The following is a 22636-nucleotide window of genomic DNA, read 5'->3' on the forward strand; positions in this document are numbered from 1 at the left end:
ATATAACTACTTTTAAAATTCACAAGAAACTAAATAATCACTATACAAAACTAGTCTGACAGAGTCAGTTCTGAGTGGCAATAATTCCATGTGTTTCTGATTAGAACAGTGCTCTGTAGGGTTCTCAATGTCTGTATTTTCAGAAATAGATTATTAGATACTTGTTTTGAAGATCCTCTGGGTGGATTCCAACCTTTTACGTTGTGGTGAGTAACAGAGTGTGTTATTTACTATTTGCACCACCTAGGATGCAAATAATCAAGACGCCTGGTAATAAGATTAAGGTTCATTTAAAACATCACCATGAGTTGGAACTGATAGGATAGCATGCAACAAAATATTATTATGATACATTATTATTTTTTGTATTTGCTTTGTAAATTCTCCCCCTCCCAACAGTTTTTTTAATTAAAATTTTGCACGAGAGTGAGTGAATTAGTAAGTGAGAGAGTGAGAGAGAGTGAGTGAATTAGTGAGAGAGTGAAAGGAAGAGTCCCTCCCAACAGTTTTGTTGGCATGTAATTCGCATATTATATAATTCAATAGTTTAATCATGTCAAGAAGAGTTGTACAATATTCATCAAAATAAGTTTTAGAACATTTTCTTCATTTTTGTACTAATCATTATTAGCTCCTCATTTCCCTTCAACCTCCCCAGTCATATCCCTCAAGGAACCATTAATATGGTTACTATCTCTATAGATTTATATATTAAAAAAACATTTTAAACCAACCAAACAAACAAAATTAACAAGAACAACAGAGTAAAACCTCAATCACAAAGAAAGCAGAAAATATTAAAAACTAGAAGAAACGCAAATAGATCATAAGGGAATCTTGACGTTTTTTGCAAATAATTTACATATCATATATTTTAATAGTTCAATCATTCAGTCATACCATGTATCATGGACAATTGTACAATCGCCCCCTACCAATTTTAGAGCATTGACCTCCCCCATGGTCAAGTCACTTTAAGATGATGCATGCAATCATAACCCATTCTAGTACTCCCTCCTTCTGCTCATCTTTATTAGTCACTGCCAAAATCCCCTTTCCCTCCCTTTCTTCCCACCCCCTACACTGTATTTCCTATATCCCCTTGCTATCCATCCTTATGCATACACTCCTCCAGGGCTTCACAGCTGGGAGACCCAACACAAAGATGATACATTATGAACACACACGATCTCATAAAAATATGAGAGGCAATTTATTTGCAATTTTTCTATTAAATCAAATGTAGCTGGAGCCCCTTAGTCTATGAGCAAAGACAGGTTGTTAAAACTAAAAGCAAAACAAAACAAAAAACAAGAAAAATTGTTCCCTTTTTTGGGCTTATTGAACTGTAAGCCGTTTAGCTCCAGTTTTTGCTACCCACCCTCTTGGCTTCTTTGTTGCTGTTGCTTGCTTTAGGTTTTAAAAATTAAGTACTTTGTTTCATACACTAGCTGTAAATCTGGATTTTGTGTTCTGTCTATGTGCTTTATTGGGTGAGGATTTTATTTTCTAAATCTGTACTTTTTAAAAGAAATCTCTGCCTTTGAGTGGATTCTGACTCCCAGTGACAGTACAGGACAGCACACAACTGCCACTGTGGGTTTCTGAGGCTTGCAATCTTTACAGGAGCACAAAGCCTCACCTTTCTCCCTCCAAGTGGCCACCGGGTTTGAACTGTGACCTTGTGGTTGGCAGCGCAACGGGGAACCCACTATGCCGTTAGGACTTCCCTGCCTGGTAGTATCTGAAAAGCGATTGCCTGATTGGACTTTCGCTCAGCTGTTCCTTCTATTTCTTTTCTTTTTTAAATTAAAAAAAATGTTAACCTTAATGCTAGTCACATTTGTTTTGATTCCCGATTCAAGGTATCCTAGATTCATAATCATAATACTGAAGATATAGATAATCCGAAAGGACTTTAATTGAGATTTATGTTTTTCCTAGTAGTTGTTATAAGCACTTTAAATGCATGAATGTCATTTTCCCAATCAACCGTGAACCTTTGTACTGTCATTCTCCTCATTTGGTAGGTGCAGAAATCTAGTCATAGAGAAGTGTCTTATTTACCTGAAGTCACAGAAGTAGAAAATAGAATTATCAAGCATCTAGATTAGCTCCCTTAATATCAAGTAGAAAAACATGATAGATAAAGTTTAATATTAATAAGAATCATACTAATGTTTTTACTGTCTATCTATCATTCTGCCTTTAAATAATTCTGTTAATCCCCCCAAAAAACCAACCCCACTGCCATCAAGTCAATTTGGACTTATGGCGCCACCGCCATAGGACAGAGGAGAATCATCCCATTCACGTGCCAAGGCTGCAAATCTTTCAGAGGCAGATTGCATCATCTTCCTCCTGCAGACTGGTTGGTGGGTTCAAACTGCTGACCTCTTGATGAACCGTCGAGGCTTTAACTATCTTTCTGATAGCAGCGTTTCTGTTGAGTAGCCTTTGTTAAAAACCACCCCAGCAGAATCCTAGAGTCGAAGGACTTCGGCAGAGCGAGGCAGCAACAGCCATTGACTAGATGGAAATCCTCACTCCTCTTCGGCCTGCTCCTTCTCCGGTTTGATGTGAATGGTACTCTGAAGACGCGGAGAACCTTTCTCCTGCACGGTCTTGTGAAGTGCCTTGTAAATAGGAAAGCTTGCAACGGTGGCAACTGAATGAGGTCCAAGCGTGCAGTTTGAGTGCAGAGCATCTCCCTGGGGTTGTCCTGCCCCCTCTTTCCCGGTCAGTTCGTCCTCCATTCCAACTACCTTTTCACAATGAGATTCCCCTTCCCCATCCCACCTTTACTGGCTTTGTTAAATCTCTCTCTTTCTGAACATTCACTTAAACCTGAAGGCAATGGAAATCTATCCTGACTTGTTCTTTGTAGTCCTAATAGCCTCCTGGATCACTCAGAAGCTGGCCATTTGCACCTTGTAACGTCTACCATTTCTCATAAAACATACTAAAGGTCATCGCGTTGATTCCTGCTCATAACAACCTATAGAACAGGGTAGAACTTTTGAATAATTAAAAAAGTTCTCATTATAGACCTTTTTAAATGAAGTTTCTCCTTTAGTTTCTACCTGAATATAAAGGAGAAGAAAAATAGAGACACACTTTCTTAGTTTATATATGTATACATACATACATACACATTTAATAGGAATGTTATATAATGCTATATGTTATATAAGATTATGTATATACATGTATATGTATACAAATATATACATTACATATATTTCCAAGTGTTCCATATTAAGTAATAGAACACCTTCATAAAGAAGATCTACCATGAAATAGAGGACGTGTGTTTGTTGTCCTGGGAACATAGAATCTTTGTCAGCCCTAAAACTGTATGACTCTTTGACACTGTCCCAAACCAAGTGATATAAAAACTCAGACTGTCCAAGCCTCAGTTGGTCTCAAATTGGCCCCAATTAGCCTGAAAAGGCAGTAGATGCACAGTGTTTGCTAGTGGATATCAGAAGTATGGTCCGTTCTTGATACAGTCTAGCTTCTTTGTTTACGAGGTGTGCAGCATGCAGGTTGAATAAGGCAAAAGGATAACCCTGCCACACAGAAGATGAACTGAGGTGTTTGTGAGGAATACTGACTGTACAATGGGCTCCAGATAAATGAACGAATCCATCTTAGAAGGAATATAATAAGAATGCTCCTTAGAAGCAAGGATGGTTCCGACTTCAGTCTGCTTACTTCGCACACGTCCTCAGGAATGGCCCTGTGTTAGTTTGGGTAGACTAGAGAAACACTCATATACGTATAGGAAAGAGCTTTATGTACAAGAACAATTAAATATTGAGAATACATCACAGCCTAGTCCAGATCAAGTCCATACATCCGATATTAACCTATATGTCTGATACCAATCTATAACGTGCTCCTCAGACTCACGAAACACATGCAATGACGCCAAACGCGGGACGATCACAGGCCAGTGGGTGGGAAATCTTGTGGATCCCGTAAACATCTCAGTGCTGGCAAGGCTCTCTCTACGTGGCTTCTCCAGCTCTAGAGGTTTGTTTCCATCAGCCTCTCCAAGTGTTTTCTCCACGAGGATATCTCACAGAGAGCGAGTCAAGAGAGTCTCCGCCTCCAAGGAAGAAACAGGAGTTTCCAGAATCCTCAGGAGAAGGCCATGCCCACACAGAGGCCCCATTGGCTATACCCTCCTTGATAGGCTAGACTCCACCTATTTGGGGGGGGCTTATCCTCAAATTGTCACCCAATTGTGTAACTATCTCAGACCACTTGCTAGAAAGGGGCATTGGTAAATTAGAGGGGAAAAAACCCCAAAGGAAACCCTCAATGAGATGGATTGATACAGTCTTCCCTTAGGCTTAAGTGAGCCTTGGTGACATCAAGGGTTAGGCATTTGGGCTGCTATCTGCAAAGTTGGTGGTTCTAACTCACCAGCAACTCCATTCTAGAAAGTTGAGACTGTTGGCTCCTATAAAGATGTATAGTTTTGGAAACTCTGTATCCAGTTAGTATTGGTTAGCATTGACTCAATGACAGTGGGTTTGGTGTGGGTATTAGGCTTACAGTTTTCATGAGCCAGCACTTTCTATAACACCTAACAATCACAACAACATCATTGACAGAGCTACATCTATTCATCAGTTATAGTTACTCTGTTGCAAAGTTAACAATCTTGGAAATCATTTATTAGAACCCCAGCATTTAAGTGACAGAAGAAGAAAGCCTCTTCCCTTACTTACATAGGGCCATGACGGAGTGTGAAGATGAGGTAGCATGGACGAGCGTCTAGTTGTTTTATGTAAGACTTTACACTAGAGACGCAACAGGAAGGGACGGAAGAAAGAGAAGTAGGAGAAAAAGGAGGAGGAGGAGAAAGAACACATGCTTGGGGGGCTACTTGGATTTTGTCACTGTTTGATATGAAACTACATATAGTATATTTTCCATTTAATGTGTTACAATCCAAAATCAGTGGATTCCGTGGGGAGGCAGGCGGACCATGGGCCAGAGGAGAACTGCTCTCAGGAGATTTTCTTGACCACCATCCTTATGGAAGCACATCACCTGGTGGTGCTCCAATGACCTGATGGGTGGGTTCGGACCACCCATCTTTCAAGGAATCATTATTTTCAGTCTGCAAATGAGCATCTCACTACCTTCCAGGGCCCTTGTAATTAAACTACTTATCTTCAAAGTCAGCACCGATACTTCTTCTAGATTAATAGTTTGGGAGTTTGACTCCAAAAATCCTTTCTTGAGTATTTGTGACTAAATATGAAATATCAAGTCAAATTGGTAAAGTGGCTATCTTTAATTTTATGCCTGTGTTTCTGTACTTTGGTGTAGTTTATACTTTGTGCGCATTGAAATGAATACAGTTGGCGGCGAGGGTGATGGTGTGTTGAATTCATTTAGGTTGAAGAGCTCTGGAAAGAGTCTGGTCTCTTTCCAGGCTCCCGCTCTTCTCCTCAAGTCTCCAGCAGTCCACTAGGACCTACTCTCCATCCTTTATCTGAGCGACCAGCCCTTATTGAGTCCCCTGTGGGAACAGAGGCTTGTGAAGCTTTCTTTGTTTAAAAAAAAAATCTATTTTCATAGTATGAACTCTGTATCTTGCTTCTTTGAATGTCATGAGCCTATTTGTGAACTGTAAAAACCTAGGACATTTTTGTCGATTTTCCTCCTTTGTCTGCATTCTAGAATGCTAATTTTCCTTGAGGAAATGATTGACTCGTAAGGTTATGTATAAAGACATGTGGGGAGAAAAGCACCTGGATTACTATTTTAAGACAACATTTCACTGCGCCTATAATTTGTCGGCAACTGTGCCGGGCATTTCCCAATGCCTTCAAACACATTGACAAGGGTGGCTTCAGTTTACAAGGACAGCTGACATGTAGAGGTTAGGCCAGTGCATAGGGCTACTGCAGCCTTTGGTGTTGTGCAGGAGTGCAGAAACGTCTGCCTTTAAAACCCAAGCTCTAATGGCTATTTAAAATTGGGAACAAGTAATTAAATGCCTCTCTAGACTTTTAAAGGCTTGTTCTGCATATAGTTGATGAAAGATTATTGAAAGACTAAATCAATGTAGTAGTAATTATTACTGAAGTCTAGAGTACATAAATCTATTGCCCTCTAGCTGATGCCAACTCACAGTGTCCCTATGTGTGTGAGAGTAGAGATATAAAGGGTTTTCAATGGTTGCTTTTTTTTTTTAAGTAAATTGCCAGACTTTTTCCAGAGGTGCGTCTGTGTGGATTCAAATCATCGGCTTTTGAATTAGGAACTGAGCTCTTCACTGTTTGTGCTTCCCAGAAACTCCCGTTGTGGTAGTGACATGACCTCATGCCAACCTGAGAGTATTATGAGTGAGCGAAGGGGTGGAGTCTAGCTTGTCAGTCAGGTCCTAACCAATGCTTCTGTGTGGGCATGGCCTTCTCATGATGATTTGGGGACCTCTTTTCCCCCTGGAGGTGAGCCACACACACTCTCTCTGCTTCTCCTGCCTGTTGACAAGCCATGTGGAGCCATGCTGATGGCTGCCAGAGACCTGGAGCTGGAAGAGCCACGTGGAGACCCATGCCAGTGCAGAGATGCTTCCACCACCACTGGATCCACAAGACTTTATATCCACTAGCCTGTGACCTTCCTACATTTTGCATTGTTGCATGCACTGTGTGAGTCTATAGAGGAATTTATAGACTAGTATCAGACTTATAGGCTAATATCGAGCTTATGGACTCCATCTGGACTGGGCGGGGATATTTTCTTAATATACAATTACTCTTGGATAGGAAACTCTCTCTTACACACGTATAAATGTCTCTGGATTTGTTTCTCTAGCTCAACCCAGACTTACACATCCATAGTAGGATCCTCTTCATTCATATGGTATGGAGTGAAGAAATAATGAGCCCCATTTTCTGTCCTGTGTCTCTGTGGCTGTACATTTAGGAAACTCTGTTTTCCACAGGGCAGGGTGGGAGAAAAAGTCTCTTCCTTCGAATGAACGGAGTAGTACCCAGGCAACTCACTGTTTGCTTGGTTTATTTCTGTCTAGGCTTAGACCCCGTGAGGAAGAGACATTCCTTACTTTGTACCTGAGCACACTTTGTTGTTTCCTTGTACTTCTTAGAAACAATACTAAGAAATGGTAGCAGCAGCAGGCACTGGTAGGAAAGAATTTCAGGGGATGCAGAAAGTTTCTCTTCTGCATTTAAGGAATAGTTTCCTCTGCTGAAAGGAAAATGACCAATGCAATCAATTTGATGCTGATAATTATAATGATGGTGAAAGTGTTGAAATTATTTCCATGTGTTAAGTCTTGACCTGTGGATGATTTGGGCATATAATTTTATTAGTGAGCTAAAAATGATCCTGACAGACCCAATGAAATGGAATAAATCACAAAATTAATTAAATCCAATTGTAATTATTCCTGCAGGTTTTGTTTATAACAGCAGAAGTAAATAAGTTTATCTATAACAAAATGAGTTATTTATGTGAAAGCTTGCTCACATAAATTACTTTGTCTTTCTTTTGGAAAATATCTATTACCAATCTATTATTATCTTATTAATAATTAAATTTTAACAAAGCAGTTGGAAAGCACACATTATTGAATGATGTCTTGAGAAGGCTCCAAGGTGCTGTAAAATGAGAGTGATATGCATCCTGGGAGTAAAATTGGGATGATATAGTCTCGAGGGCTGAGAAAATTAAGGGGAGGTTGAAGGTTTGGGCTTCTTCACCATCAATGGTCACAACGAGGCAAAATTGATTCAATTTTTGCAGTGGTGTTTTGTTTTTGTTTTCAATGAGGGGATACAAGTTGCTCATTATCTCCAACAAAGGAAAATTAAACATGAATTTAAACAGCAGGTTTTCATTAACCGTAGGGATCTCTGAGTAGCAGGGATTGCTACGTTCTTTGCCATTCACCAAAAGATTGGTGGTTTGAATGCACTCAGAAGTGCCTTGAAAGAAAGGCCTGGTGGACTGTTTTGAAAGATCACAGCCACTGAACATCCAATGTCTTACTGTGGAGCACATGCGGACACCATGGGTGAGAATCAGCTAGATGACAATAGTTTACGTTTGGTTTTAATTAGAAGAGAATTTTCCTAATTTTAAGGTTGTGAAATCTCGATACAGACTGACAAAGAAAGATTATCCACTAATTCTACTTGGTATTTATTGAGAGTTGTGTGAGAGGCATTGGCATGCAGGAATGGGTAGGAGAGGCCTAGCCTGTGATTTAATTTGTCCTACATTCTTTCAGCAATGGCATAATATTCTTGGATAACCTAACGAGTAATCTGATTTTTTTTGCTTTTTGGGTTTTTTTTAATCACTTTATTAGAGACTCATACACCTACCATCACAATCCATACATACATCAATTGTGTAAAGCACATTTGTATATTCATTGCCCTCATCATTCTCAAAACATTTGTTCTTCACCCAAGCCCCTGGCATCAGGTCCTCATTTTTCCCCTCCCTCCACACTCTCCGCTCCTTCATGAACCCGATAATTTATAAATTATTATTTGTCATATCTTGCTCTGTCCCACGTCTAACTTCCCCCACTTTTCTGTTGTATGTCCCCCAGATTCCCCCTTTCCAACCCACCCTCCATAAGCCCTCTCAGTATCGCCACTCACACCACTGGTCCTGAAGGGATCATCTGCCCTGGCTTCCCTGTGTTTCTAGTTCCCATCTGTACCAGTGTACCTCCTCTGGTCTAGTCAGGCTTGCAAGGTAGGATTCGGATCATGACAGTGGGCAGGGGAGAAGGAAGCATTTAGGAACTAGAGGAAAATTGTATTTTTGATTGTTGCTACTTCACACCCTGTCTTGTCTTGTCTCCACTCCATGACCCTTCTGTAAGGGGATGTCTAGTGGCCTACAAATGGGCTTTGGATCTCCACTCCACACTCCCCCACTCATTCACTATAGTAAGATTTTTTGTTCTGATGATGCCTGATACCTGACCCCTTGACACCTTGTGATCACACAGGCTGGTGTGCTTTTTCCATGTGGGCTTTGTTGCTTCTGAACTAGATGGTCACTTGTTTACCTTCAAGCCTTTAAGACCCCAGATGCTATCTCTTTTGATAGATGGGCACCATCAGCTTTCTTCACCACATTTAGTTGTTCACCCACTTTGTCTTCAGCAGTTTTGTTGGGAAGGTGAGCATCATAGAATGCCAATTTAATAGAAGAAAGTATTCTTGCATTGAGGGAGTACTTGAATGGAGATCCAATGTCCCTCTGCTGCCTTAATACTAACCTTATGAATATATGTGCATAGATCTATTTCCCCATCCTCATGTATAAATATATTTGCATATGTATATGTCTTTATCTAGACCTCTATAAATGCCCTCTGCCTCCCCTCTCTTTCCTCTATTTTCTTTGACTTCTCTCCTGTCCCACTATCATGCTCAGTTCCCACCAGGGTTTCAGCAATTCCTCTTAGTTATGTTGCCCTTGATCATGCTCAACCAGGCCTCCCACACCCTTCTCACCACCAATTTGGATCGCTTGTTGTTCCCTTGTCCCTAGGTTTATTAACACCACTACCTTTCCCCCCACCTCCCCATCTCCCATGTCCCCACGGAACTGTTGATCCTGTTGTTTTCTCCTTCAATTGTTCATCCAGCTTATCTTATTTAGACAGACCTGCGGAGATAGTAACATGCACAAAAACAAGACAGAGCACAACCAAGCAACAATATACAGCAAAACAACAAACTAATGACAAAAACAAAACAAAACACAACAAGAAAGAAAAGCTCACAGTTAGTTCAAGGATTGTTTGTTGGCTTTTAGGAGTTTTTTCCAGTCCAGTCTGTTGGGGCCCCATGCCTTGGCTCCAAAGGCTACCTTCAGCTTTCCCTGGGGACCTTGCCACTCCATTCCCTTGCTATTCTGTTGTACCCCCTTAATGTTTTGCCTTGGTGTGGCGGATCTGATCGGATGCAGTTCCCTTACTGTGTCTCTGGTGTTGTCACCTGTAGGGCTATGGGTCAGTGAAGGATGTCATGTCTCATAGTGGGGCCAGCCATGTGGTTCTCTCTGTTGACTAGCTGTTCTAATTGGGAACATCGACCTCCTGGCCTGGTGGGCCAGGATGTGCTCCACTCTCTCCTCCTCCCCCTTCATCTGCTCTCGTGTGCTCAGATCAGATATGTCCCTCTTCCAAAGCTGTAGATTCAGTACCGCCCTTTGATACAAATTCTTCTGAGAGGAGGGGCAGATGGCCCCCTAGTAGTTGGGGATGGGGCCAGTCCCCCAGACCTCTCCACTGGTTCCCTACTCCATGCTGGCATATTGCATTCATATCTCGGAGCATCGGGTTGAAGTCTGGTCCTTCTTTCCCTGTGGAGACACAAACAATACCATCCCCTTTGGTCAGTTAGTGCCCTGTGCCCCCTCTACTCTTTTCTTTTTAATTATTATTTTTCCCCTTTCCCACCTCCTTTTTTAGTTGTCTACCATATGTATCCCTGTATTTGGTCTGGTCCCTGCCATATTACCTGGTCCTCACCCCAGGTATATTTGTATACCATAGCTTTTTCCCTATGCCCTATTTGCCTTTTTTTTTTTAAAGCTTACCTCAGCAGCCTTTCAAGCCTTTCTATATTTAAGTCAATGCTACCTTGTAGCCTGTTTTCTCTTTTGCCCTCTGGGTGAGGTTGTTCTACGTGGTGGTCTCATATATATTTGGTGAGTGTTGTTCTTTTGCCCATACTGGGTCAGCAAGGATCTTTTGTAGGCCTGGGTTTCTTCTAACGTATTCTTTGAGGTTTTTCCTTGTCTGGGAAGACTTTTACTTCTACATCTATCTTGATTGATAATTTGGCTGGGTAGAGTATTCTTGGGTTTGCATTGTTTTCCTTCAATTTTTTGAATATGTTACTCCACTCTCTCCTCTTCTTCATAGTTTCTGCTGATAGGTCTGAGCATATTCTTATTCTTTATATGTGATTGCTTGTTTTTCCCTAGCTACTCTCATGATTTTCTCCTTTTCCTCAAAGTTGGATAATTTAACTATTATGTGTCTTGGTGACTTCTTGGGATTCAATCTAGCTGGTGTTCTTTCAGCCTCCTGAATGGTTGCCTGGTTTTCATTCACTAAGCTGGGGAAGCTTTCCTCCAAGAATTCTCTCACTATTGTTGCAGATTACTTCTTTGTTGTGTCTTCCTCCGGTAAGCCAATAATTCTAATGCTGTTCTGCTTCATGGCATCAGACATAGCTCTTAAGTTTTCTTCAGCTTCTCTGATGGTTCGCGTTTGTTAAAGTCTGCTTGGCTGTTCTCCAAGTCACTGATGCGGCTCTCTGATTCCTCCAGTCACTTCTCGAGGTCCATGAGTGTGCTACTGGTTTTTGTTATCTACTCCCTATGCTCCTGTTTTTCTCTTTGATTTATGGCTTTTACCTGGTCTATCATTTCATCCTTTTTCTGTATTGTTTCCGTCATATCCTCTATGACTCCAAGTAGCATTCTTAAAATTTCTTTCTGTGGCAGCTCAATGTCTGCTTCCCCTATGCATGTCATTATGTTCAGGCCATCTTCTGGCATTGCCTTTAGTTTCTCCCATTTTTTCGTTGAGGTCGTTGGAGCAGATGACTGTTTGCGTTGCGTTGTTTTAGATGAGCCAGGTGCCATTTTCCTGGGAGTGGAAGAGCACTGGCTTTCTCTGGGAGACTTGTAGGAGTGCTTCTTCGAACTGCTACAGCTTATTTCACTATGGAATCAACCTACCACTTTATCCTCCTGTGGCTTCCCTCTCAGGGGAGTGACCCAGAAGGGTTGTCTGCTTTGGTGTTGTGGGGGTTGGGCAGAGGTTCCTGCTGCAGATTGGAGCATTGAGGAGTGTTGGCCCAGGTGCCCTATACCCCCAGGCACACATGCAGGAATTGCCCAGTAAGAAGTTGAACAGAGTATCCCCTGGTGGGAGCCAGCAGGGGCTTTTCCCAATCTAGCTAATTACACAGGGTAGGGCTCACCTAGCTGGATGTGGCACAGGTGTAAATGCCCTAGGCTAAGGGGTGTAGTCTGGAGGTTAGCAGTAGAATGTGAGAGACCAAGAAAGAGGCAAAAGGGAGATAAAAATGTTAAAAAGCAAGTCCCATGATCCTGAGGATTTTATTTTTTTATCTCCCTGGCCAGCTAGCGTATACTCAAATGTAATTGTCTCTCACAGTCACTGGGCTGCAGCTCCTTGCTGTTTAAAGCTGACTCTTGTTACAGAGGGTCTTTGTTGTGCTAAAAGCTGCCAGGCCCTGTAGCTGAGTTCTGGAATTCCTTAGCTAGGTTGCTTCTTATGGTGATTTATGTTAAGGACCTCCACCTGTGTGCTCCTTGGAGCTGAGCTACCAGACTTGGGTTTGTTTTAAACCAATAATATATATTTCACCTGCCCCCCCTTTTTTTTTCTTGCTTGTGATGTGCTGAGATTTGGGCGCTGTCAGGCTGGCCACCAGAGGGGAGATTCAGCTTATTAGGGGGGTTGCTTCGTTCTCGGCCAATTGGAACTAAATTTGCTCCCTGGACTCCCAACTTTCTATTTTCTCCCACACCGCGATCTTCCTAAGGTAATGCTATATTTTTTCTTTTACTCTAAATTATGCCTACCGGCCACCACTACCCTGGCCGTGGGCTCAAGGAAGCCAATCACGCGGAGAGCTCCAGAGTGGGGTTCCCCTCGTGTCTGGGATTCTGTCCCCTCTCAGGTGTCTGCCTGCAGAAATCGCTGCTCCAGGCAAGGGCACAGCGGCGCCTGTGGGCTCGCCAAAGCTAGAGTGCTTTAAAGCGTTCTTGGTTTGCTTTGTGAGTGGAAATCCCACACAAAAAGTGGTTCAGGAGAAACCCTGGTACCCTAGTTCTAATTTCAGGACTCCACCTCCCCATTTCCTTCCCATACCTCCCAATTTTATTGTCTGGCAGCAGGAGCTCCGGAGGGATGAGTCCTAGCTGGTTGCCATTTTCTCCCCCTCCAGGATTCAAATGACCTGACATTTCTAATCATGGTACTAACTTGAGGTTCTGAAACCATGAGGTTTGCTGACTCATATGTTTTCTTCCATTCTTTAAAACTTTTGGGGGTATTTGGTGAAGGTTTACAGAGTATATCAGTTTTCCATTCTACAACTCATACCCATTTTGCTTCATTTCATTGTTTGCAGCCCCTACAATATAACATCTCTGATCTTGCTTCTTCCCTGTATTTCTTGATTCCATTTCTCCTTCTTTGTTAACTCTTCTGAACTTTGTCCTTGAGTAAATGCTGTCCTTTTGATCCCAAGTAGTTGCTTTTTGCGGAGAGTGAATACCTTCCTAGCGTTATTATTCCCTCCATAGAACTGTAGATTTTTCAGCTGACAACTGAGCTATGGAGGTGTGCTCATTCCCAGATTTGAAGGGTGTTTAAAGGTGTTTCAGAGATTCCACCAGTCTTCTATTCAATGAGTAAGCCTGGTCTTTTTTAATAAATGATTTTGTTACTTATTTTTTCAAAGTGTAGAAGAAGACCACTATTCTCTTCAACCGCATCAGGGATTGCGGGAAACATGCCCCTATCCCTGGCTTCAAAGTCTCAAGTACTCTTTTCAAAGGTGCTAACTTTGGACACAGAACATCGGCATTACAATAAATCCCTCACTCTCTGCTTAGTAGAAAGTCCATTTCTCACGCACATGGTGCCTGTGGGATAACAGAGAAGACAAGGTGTAATTGCTTGAGAGTCGTGGAGGCCCAATGAGGAGGAGAGTCTATTGAGAGGCACATGGGCGAAGGGTGTGTTTTGTAAATAGATGGGTGTGTGCTCTAACTTTGTCTATGACAGTCAGTCATTGGCAAGGTGGTGGTGCTCATTTTGAGAGTCGCCAAATTCCCGCTGTGAGGGAGGTGTCTTTTGGCAAGTTATCCATCTAGTGCTTCTCAAATCATAATTCTTGGGAGGCTTTGATGCCTACCTGACTTCCTGTCTTTGCAAGCTCTCTCACGTCCACTTGCTGGACTTTCTGAGGACTTGCTTGCAGGCTGAGTCCAATTCAGGTCCGGAAACCACATCTTCCTGCTTAGGGAGAATAAGTCTGCTTTCAATCTGTGGATTTTTTTCTCAATTAAATGGGTGCCTTCTTTCTCTCCTGTGACCAAGCACTTACTTGTAATAGGAGACATGGTTTGCTTCCCACTCTGAACTGTGTGAGGAGCAAATCTTCCATTCCCTATCTGCCTAGAACCTAGAGACTTTGCTGACACTTATTCTGTCTTCTTGGGGTCTCTGGTATTTCACAATTCTAAGAAAAAAGTTCTTCTTTTTTGTATGCCCCCAGGGGGTAGAGGTGAAATAAGATGTCAAAAGCCACAGCTTTTTGTTTCTCAATTCTGTCAATAGTCTTGGGGTCAGATTGTACATTTTGGAAGAAGGAAGAAAGAACTCTATAGCTTTTAAATGCAAGCCCAGTTTACTCTGCTCGCTGCAAAACTTCTGTAATAATGCTCTGTCCTGCCCCACTACACTATCCCACAACCTCCTCATGGCAATTTCCCTGCTCGTATTTTGACTCTGATTTGTCAGTCTAGATGTTTTATTCACAAATTCATTTACTTACACATCAGGCATCTGAAAAGCAATGTGTAATGTTAGCTGCTTTGTGATTGAGAATGGCTAAATAAGACCCTGTCCTTGAATCGAAGGAGGGAATCTTACAGATGGTGTATGATACAGAGGTCATGGCAGAAAAATATATATAGAATATAATAAAAGCATAAGAGTAGGGTCGCATGACCTCGTTAAATGGCACCTTGGGTGAGTTTGGAGAGTCCCTTATGTCTATACCCAAGTCCATTGGACCCAATTTATAGCACTGATACTGGGCCACATATACTTTCCATAGACAAACCCCTTGATTCCTCTTGGACTTATTATTCTTATCTACAAAACAAGGTCTTAAAGGGCTTAGCCTGAGGCTACAATCACCAGATCTCTCCAGTTTAACATACTGGAATGTGGGGAGAGGTCAAACGCTTACAGACATCCTCCCCAGGGTAGTTAAGTCACCAGACTACAGGGTAGGCCTCTAGGGCAGTTAGTCAACCAGACTATATGGCAGGCCTCACTCCCTGCTACTGGGGACAATAAACTATTCCTCCTTGAGGCCTGTGGCCAAGTGTTCTCACCCTACCAATAATGATCTCTATCAACTGAGTCAGGGAACAGGCAAACTGATTGTGACATCCAAAGTTAAGTTATACGCCCATCTTATCAAATGTATACCCCCAATTCCTCCTCTTACTGTTGCATGTATGTCCCTTGACCACCCCTTCTCATTACTGTATTACCTATGGCATAACCCCTCCCTGTGACGTATGTACTCACCTGTAATTAGGGGGCTTGCACGTCCCCAGAGAATATAAAAGGGGCTGGGGCTACCATTAAACTCTCTCTCTCTCTCCCTCCATGTGGACCATCGAGTGGGGCAGAGGTGAGCATGCTACCGTGAATTGTGACTGACTCCCATTTATTTAAATACTTCTATCTCTCAAGCTCTCTATAACTTTACTATGATCCTTACTTATTATCGCTGTACAATTGCACCTACCGGACCCGTAATGATGTGTTAGGGCTGGCTTCCCCTGACACTGGATAGTAAATTCAGAAGCATCATGTTGTGTTGGGTGCCGTTGAGTCTATTCTGACTCATGACATCCACGTGTTACAGAATAACACGAATCCTTTGGACGCCCCAGCTTTTCCATTAGCAGTTGAAAACTTAACTATTACACCACCAAGGTTCCTTTGAAAATATAGGAAAACTAAAAAAGCAAAATTTTATTTTCTGTGAAAAACAGAAGATTGAAAGCTGTAAAGAGGTAACTCCAAAGCTGAAAACAGGGCATTGCTATGTGCTTAGACTTAATCAATTTGAAAATGAGGATGTTTCACTGCTAGTTCAAAGCAGAATTAAAACTTTCATGTAAAAAATTGGCATTGAACATGTTTTTCAGACTTGACATATGGCTTCATTTTTAGCACCTCAGCAACTGTGCTTCTAAGAATTGTCTGGACATACAGACAGTCACTGTTGTTTTACGGTAGTGATAGTTCAAGTATTGGCTACCAGTATTATAGGATATATGATGTTACTAGCTGTGGGAAAGAATGTTATACACTGAGATTGGAAAATGGGTCATATTTTCAAGCATTTAATGTATTTGGCTTCACATCTTTCTGCTAGTGGTTAGAAACTTTGAAAGATAAAACTGATGATGTCACAAATAGACAAATCCCTGTCAGTGACCCAACAATAAAAAGTTTTAGATCCAGAGAAAATTCATGTTCAAAAAAATTTCACAGTGCTCATCAACAGCTAAGTTTCCTAAAGAGAGACAGTGTTGACTGACTTGAAGGGTGATTTGGCAGAGAATGCATTACTGTTATGAAAAGGCTATCAGCTCATTAACTATGATATCAAATTGTTAGTAACTTATTTACTCAATGAAGAACTTAAGAGAAAATGAGCCTGGACCGTATCAGGGGTAGAACTTTCAAGGGGCAGAACTGAAATGGAAATCCACCAAGCTATTTACATTACACCATGCTATAGTTTGTGAAACTTAGCTGTTGATCAGCATTGTGCAAAAACATTTTCAAGATGAATTTGCAATTGTACCTAGAAGTAGAACATTGTTCGAGTTAGCGCCAGAAGATGAGTCCCTCAGGTTGGAAGGTACTCAGATAGGACTGAGGAAGAGCTAGCTGTCTTTTCAAGTAGAGTCCACCATAATGATGTAGATGGAGTGGAGCCTCTGGAGGTAAAACTTTCCAGATCTTCATTTGCTCATGGGGCATGACTCAAAATGAGAAGAAACAGCCGTGAACAACAACACATCCTCAGAATTTGGAATGTATGAGATGTGACTTTAGAAAAACTGGAAGTTGTAGAACATGAAATGGAATGCAGAAAGACTGACATTGTAGGCATTACTGAGCAGATAGGACATCCTTAAAGTTCATCATAGGCCAAATAGTTTGCATGGTGAAAGGGTGGGGGAAGTGAGATTTTTCATATTACAAGTAATATAGATGTTCAGGAATTTGCTATTGACATCCTCTCATCCTCTTAAAGGCTGCACACCAAACTATTGTTAAGAATTCTTATTATGATGAAGAGAAGTCTTTTGTTGTAGACATGACAGGATCAGCTCGAAGGGAGAGAAGTTTGGGATTGTGATAAATTAGGGCTAGAGAGGCCTATGTTTTTATTGGGGCATAGGAAAGGTGGATCGGCTTATATTGGTGAGCAGCCTTTGATTACTCACGTCCCACTGTCCTGCATCTGAAAGGCTGCACTACAGACGCGGTGTAGATCGGCCTTCCATCTCCTTTTTTTCACCACACACACACACACACACACACACACACACACACACACACACACACGGACAATCTACTACTATGTTACAGAGCATCTACATTTGCACATGCATACACCAAATAAGCACCAAAGGATTTAGCAGATCTAAAAACCTGCTCCTGCTTGAGTCTGCAGGGTTGATGAGACATGAGTGGTAAGCAAAATGCCTTGCACCAAGGGATTTGTATGTATTGCCTTCGATGTATTGCCAGAACTGTTTATAGGCTTTATCACTGTTGTGATGTTGGCCTGAAGTCTCTGCTTCATAAGGGTCAGTTCCCAGCCCCTCTAGGCAGGTGCCTCAGGTTGTGAGTGCTGTCCTCCAGCTTTCTACAGCAGCTTTGTCATGCCAGTGTCTCAATGTACCCATACGGCATTGCTTTTGCCTGCCATTTTTGTCCAGGATCTTTACACTTTCTTGACAAGATCTTGTCAAAACTTTTCTGTTGGGGCGTGAGGTTCATTTCCTCCTGCTTGGAATCTAATAAAAGTCAAAGTTGTTAAAGGGAACATCAAGAGAAGGCTTGCTGGACAGAATCAGGCACAAATCTTCAGGCATGTAGGTAGTTACCTTGCATGCCAATGTTGCAAAATCGTGTCTACCTACCTGAATGAGTGAAATCCCTGGGTGTGTGTTCAGCTTTTAAATCCGAGGTTTGAACTTTTGAGTTGTCCAGGAGGTATCTCAGAAGAGAGTTCGGTTTCTGAAGCATCAGTCCTTGAAAACTGTTGGCAGCATAATCCTACTCTGACACACTTGGGCTTGCCATGTATTGGAATCTACTTCCTGGCACCTGGCATTGGTTGGTCATGCTACTAGCACGGGAGCCTTCTTTTGCTTGTGAAGGAGGAGGCTCCTCTGGGAATCCTACAGCAACGCTAGACTGTCTCAGAGGCTTCTGGTTTCCTGGGCCCCGAGGACTGATGAGTTTCGAGACTATCTGGAGGAGGCATCCTGAAACTACAGCCCTGGCCCGCCGAGAACATTTATCTGGGCAGCCAGTTGTTTTTGCCCCATTTGTTTTTTTACTTCAAAATAAGATATGTGCAGTGTGCATTGGAATTTGTTCATAGTTGTTTTTTTTAACTATAGTCCAGCCCTCCAACGGGTCTGAGGGACACTGAACTGGCCCCCTGTGTAAAACGTTTGAGGAGCCCTGCTCTAGAGATTCAGTCAGGGACAATACGGTTCACACAAGGAGGAAGGATGCCCTTTCACATTGTGGCTTATTTACTTCCTTTGCTTCTTTCCGAAAAACTCGCATTTCCCCAACTTTAACCAGATCACCTTGTTTTAATCAGCTTAACTGCTTGCATACAAGGTCATAAAATTTAATTGGGTGTTTGAAACTTATTTTACAAACTGATACTGATTCTAATTTAGGAGCAAGTAAATTCCTACCTGGTTTCTCCCTCGGAATTTATTGGTGCTTCCCTAAAAGAGAGAACTGGGATTACAGAGAAGGGAGCAGGCTTTGGAATTAGACAACCTGGATTTGATTCCCCGATTGCTTTTCATGGGCTTGATTAATTTGTCTTAGTCTCAGTTTTCCGGTACCGAGAATAGGATATTATTTGCTATCCTACAGGGTTGCATTAAGGGATAAATGAAAAAATGGTTGGAAATCTGTCAGCATGTCAGTTGCATTCAAGAAATGTAAGTTGTCCTCGCTTCACATTTGAAATGATTGCCACAATTTGTCATCGTTAGGGGGGAGTCTACAATCTATTTTCTAATGTATCACGCTGAACAGAATGGTGCTAAATCACACTCAGAACCACTCCGTAGTACTGCTCAGCCCAAAGCTAAGGCGACTTGTTAATTAATTAGATTTCTTTTTAGCCCTGTGTGCTGCAAAGTACAACCAGTGGGAAAAGTAGGACATCGTTGTCACAAAGCCTGAATTCAAAGGGAATTTTATGACATACATTGGGGGTCTGGGGGCAGCATACTCTCAATCACAGGCACACAGCGATCATGAGGGAATGGTTTGGATATTTTCTCTGAACACACCTAAGTGTCTTTGACGAGTGTCAAACAGAGCTCAAATTACAAATCCTTTTTGTATGAGATGGAAGATCCTGATTATCAGAAGATTCTAAATTGTTGACCTTCCTGTTCATCGAGTGCTTGTTAAATAAACAGCCAACTACCCATCAGAGTCACCACTGCATTTAGGATATAGTGACCAGTTTCCAGAGGTGGACTCTGAAGCTTGGATGATTTCAGGGAGACATTAGAAAATATCCAGAAGGGTCTAATCACAGAGTAGCAGCTAATTACATCCAAGACTATAAATGCTTTTAGCCTCATTGACCTCAAAAATATCTATTGGACCTCAATTATGCTATTAAATACATGGTTATAATTTTCAGTCAATTGGGATTAAAGTATAAGGAAGAAGAAGATAATTTATGACAAAAATGCTTACACAATCATGGATGAATTGATACATTATTATTTTTTATTCAGAAGAGTGTCAACGAATTAATGTTATAGTTACAAATCTTTCTTGCATGGCAGGACTTTGTTTGTCATGCTTTTCAATGGATTGGCAAGGATAGTAATAAAAGACCAAAGTTAAGCCTCGCAAGTTAACATCCTAATAATTACCCTTTATATGGAGTCCCAGTGGAAAGCACCTACTCCTAATACGCTCTGATCTTCTTATTAGACTGATTTTGGAATGTGTTTCTTAATTCTTCATCCTGTAGCTTTTTCCTGATGGATCCTTGGCAGAATGATTCAATGACAGTCTTGTTTCTGGAGATCCAGGCACCGTACAGTTAAGGAGTCAACAAAAAGATCATGGGGAAATGGAATGAAAAGATAATGGAATTTTCCCATTAACTTTTTGAAACTTCCTGGTACTAACTTTAGTCAAGAAAACCTACAGGAGCACCACTCCTTATTTAGGGTGGATGCCACTTATGTAGTGTCCTTTGTGCTTTGCCAATTGTCTTGTGTAGATCCTGGAATGACTGATATTACCTGTCATCAGTATTTGAAGACTAAGGTTACTAGTAAGGGATAACTTTTTGGTATAGGAATAAGAAACCTACTGGAAATGCTAGAATGAGTTTTATTTTACTGTCTTCTCCTTCTCACCCTCTGGTAGAGATCGTAATCTCTATGTACCATGCCCACCACTTTTTCTCATGTGAAACCTGTGCAAAGATCAAGAGGCAGTTGTATGAACAGAACAAGGGCATGATGCATGGTTTAGAATCAGGAAAGGCTGTATCCTCTTACCATACTTAATCAATCTGTATACCGAGGATATCATCAGAGAAACTGGGTTATATGAAGAAGGATCTGAGGTAGACTTATTAACAACCTGCAATATACAAATGACAAAACTTGCTTGCAGAAAGTGCCAATGTCTTGCTGATGAAGATAATGGATTTCGGCCTTCAATATAGACTACAACTCAATGTAAAGAAAATAAAAAACCTCAGAACTGAACCAATAGGTAACATCATGATAATTGGAGGAACTATTGAAATTTTCAAAGATTTTGTCTTGCTTGGATCCATAATCAATGCTCATAGAAGCAGCAGTCAAGAGATCAAATAACACATTGCAACAGGTAAATCTGCTGCACACGATCTCTTTGGAGTATTGATACGCAAGGGTGCTATTTTAAACTAAGGTGGGCCTGACTCAAGCCATGGTATTTTCAATTGCCTCATAAGCATGTGAAAGTTAGCCCTCGAATAAGGAGGATCAAAGAATAATTGATGCTTTAAACTATAGTGTTTGTGAAGAATATAGAAAGTACCATAGAAGGCCAAAAGAACAAGCAGGTCTGTCTTGGAAGAAGTACAGTCGGAATGTTCCTTAGAAGTAAGGATGAATATACTTCAACTGCAGTATTTGAACCTAGTTCCTGGAGAACGACATCATGCTTGCTAATGTAGAGAAGCATTGAACAAGAGGAAGGCCCTTGACAGGATGGATTGACACAGTGACTGCAACCATGGGCTCAAACATAGCAATAGTTGTGAGGATGGTGCAGGATCAAGTGGTATTTTGTTTGGTTGTACATGATGTTTCTATGAGCTGGCACTAACTCCATGTCACCCAATAACAACAACAGCTTGAATGAAGCCAAAGGGTGAAGGTAAAGAAGGAAGACATGACCAGGGCTATATATTCATTGAACAATCCATGTCTCAATAGCATAGGAAAACCCAGCAAGCAGATGCATCTGCCCCCTCAAGTCAAATTTGCCAAGTGTATTCTGATAGCCTTTCATGTGACATGCCCTTCTCACCAACCTTCAAAATCCTATAAAACTCTTTGGATCTAGGCTGTCTTAGAAGTGTTTAGAGTCAGAGAACAAGCCTAAAGGAGGATAGCACAACTGAACCAAGTTGAAAGCAATCTTGTGACTTGCTTAGACATTTATGGCAAGAAGACAGGAACCTGGAAGCCTTGAACTATTGAGATGGTCTCCAAAGTTAGTTTAACTGAATGTTTGAGGTCTAATTCTTTTTGGCTTTTTAATAGGATTTTAATTTTGTGAGTGCTTCATCCCAAATTTAGTCAGACAATGAGGAACCACAAGCAACCCCTTAATGAAGAAACTAAACCTAAGAAGCTGCTATCATGAAGGGTAGTCACTGAAAACTAAGTTGGGATGTAGAATAGAAGCTTAGTGACTCAGTTATTAAAAGCTACTACCAAAATGGTCCGTGATTTGAACCCACAGTCACTTTCAAGAGGAAGATGTGGCAGTTGGCTTTAGCCTTGGAAACCCTGCGGGGCCTGCCTTGTAAGGTCAGAATTGACCTCACAACAGTGAATTGGGGGGCGGGTAGCAGAAAGTCAAATATTCACATGTCAACATAACTTTAATTAGAGTTACACATTATGATTCCAAAAGTGAGTCTTTTTTACCCTCCGCCTGTGAGATTCATGACAATAGGAAATTTTAAACAGCTCAGATGAATTGCAAAAAATCAAGACATGGGTAATGAAAATGATAAAGGAGCTGGAAGAGCTGATTTATGAGGGAAGATGAGAAGAGTGTAACATGGATAGTTTGGCTTAGTGAAGAACATAGCTTCTTTGATTAATAACTATGCATTCTTGAAGTGCATAAGAACTAAGAAAAAACCAGAAAGTTTTGGGTGTGGAAACATGAATAATGGAATCAATTAAGAACTGAAAATGAGGTTGAGTATGAAACTAAAAA

The sequence above is a fragment of the Tenrec ecaudatus genome, chromosome 1, assembly GCF_050624435.1.
Source record: "Tenrec ecaudatus isolate mTenEca1 chromosome 1, mTenEca1.hap1, whole genome shotgun sequence".
NCBI lineage: Eukaryota > Metazoa > Chordata > Mammalia > Afrosoricida > Tenrecidae > Tenrec > Tenrec ecaudatus.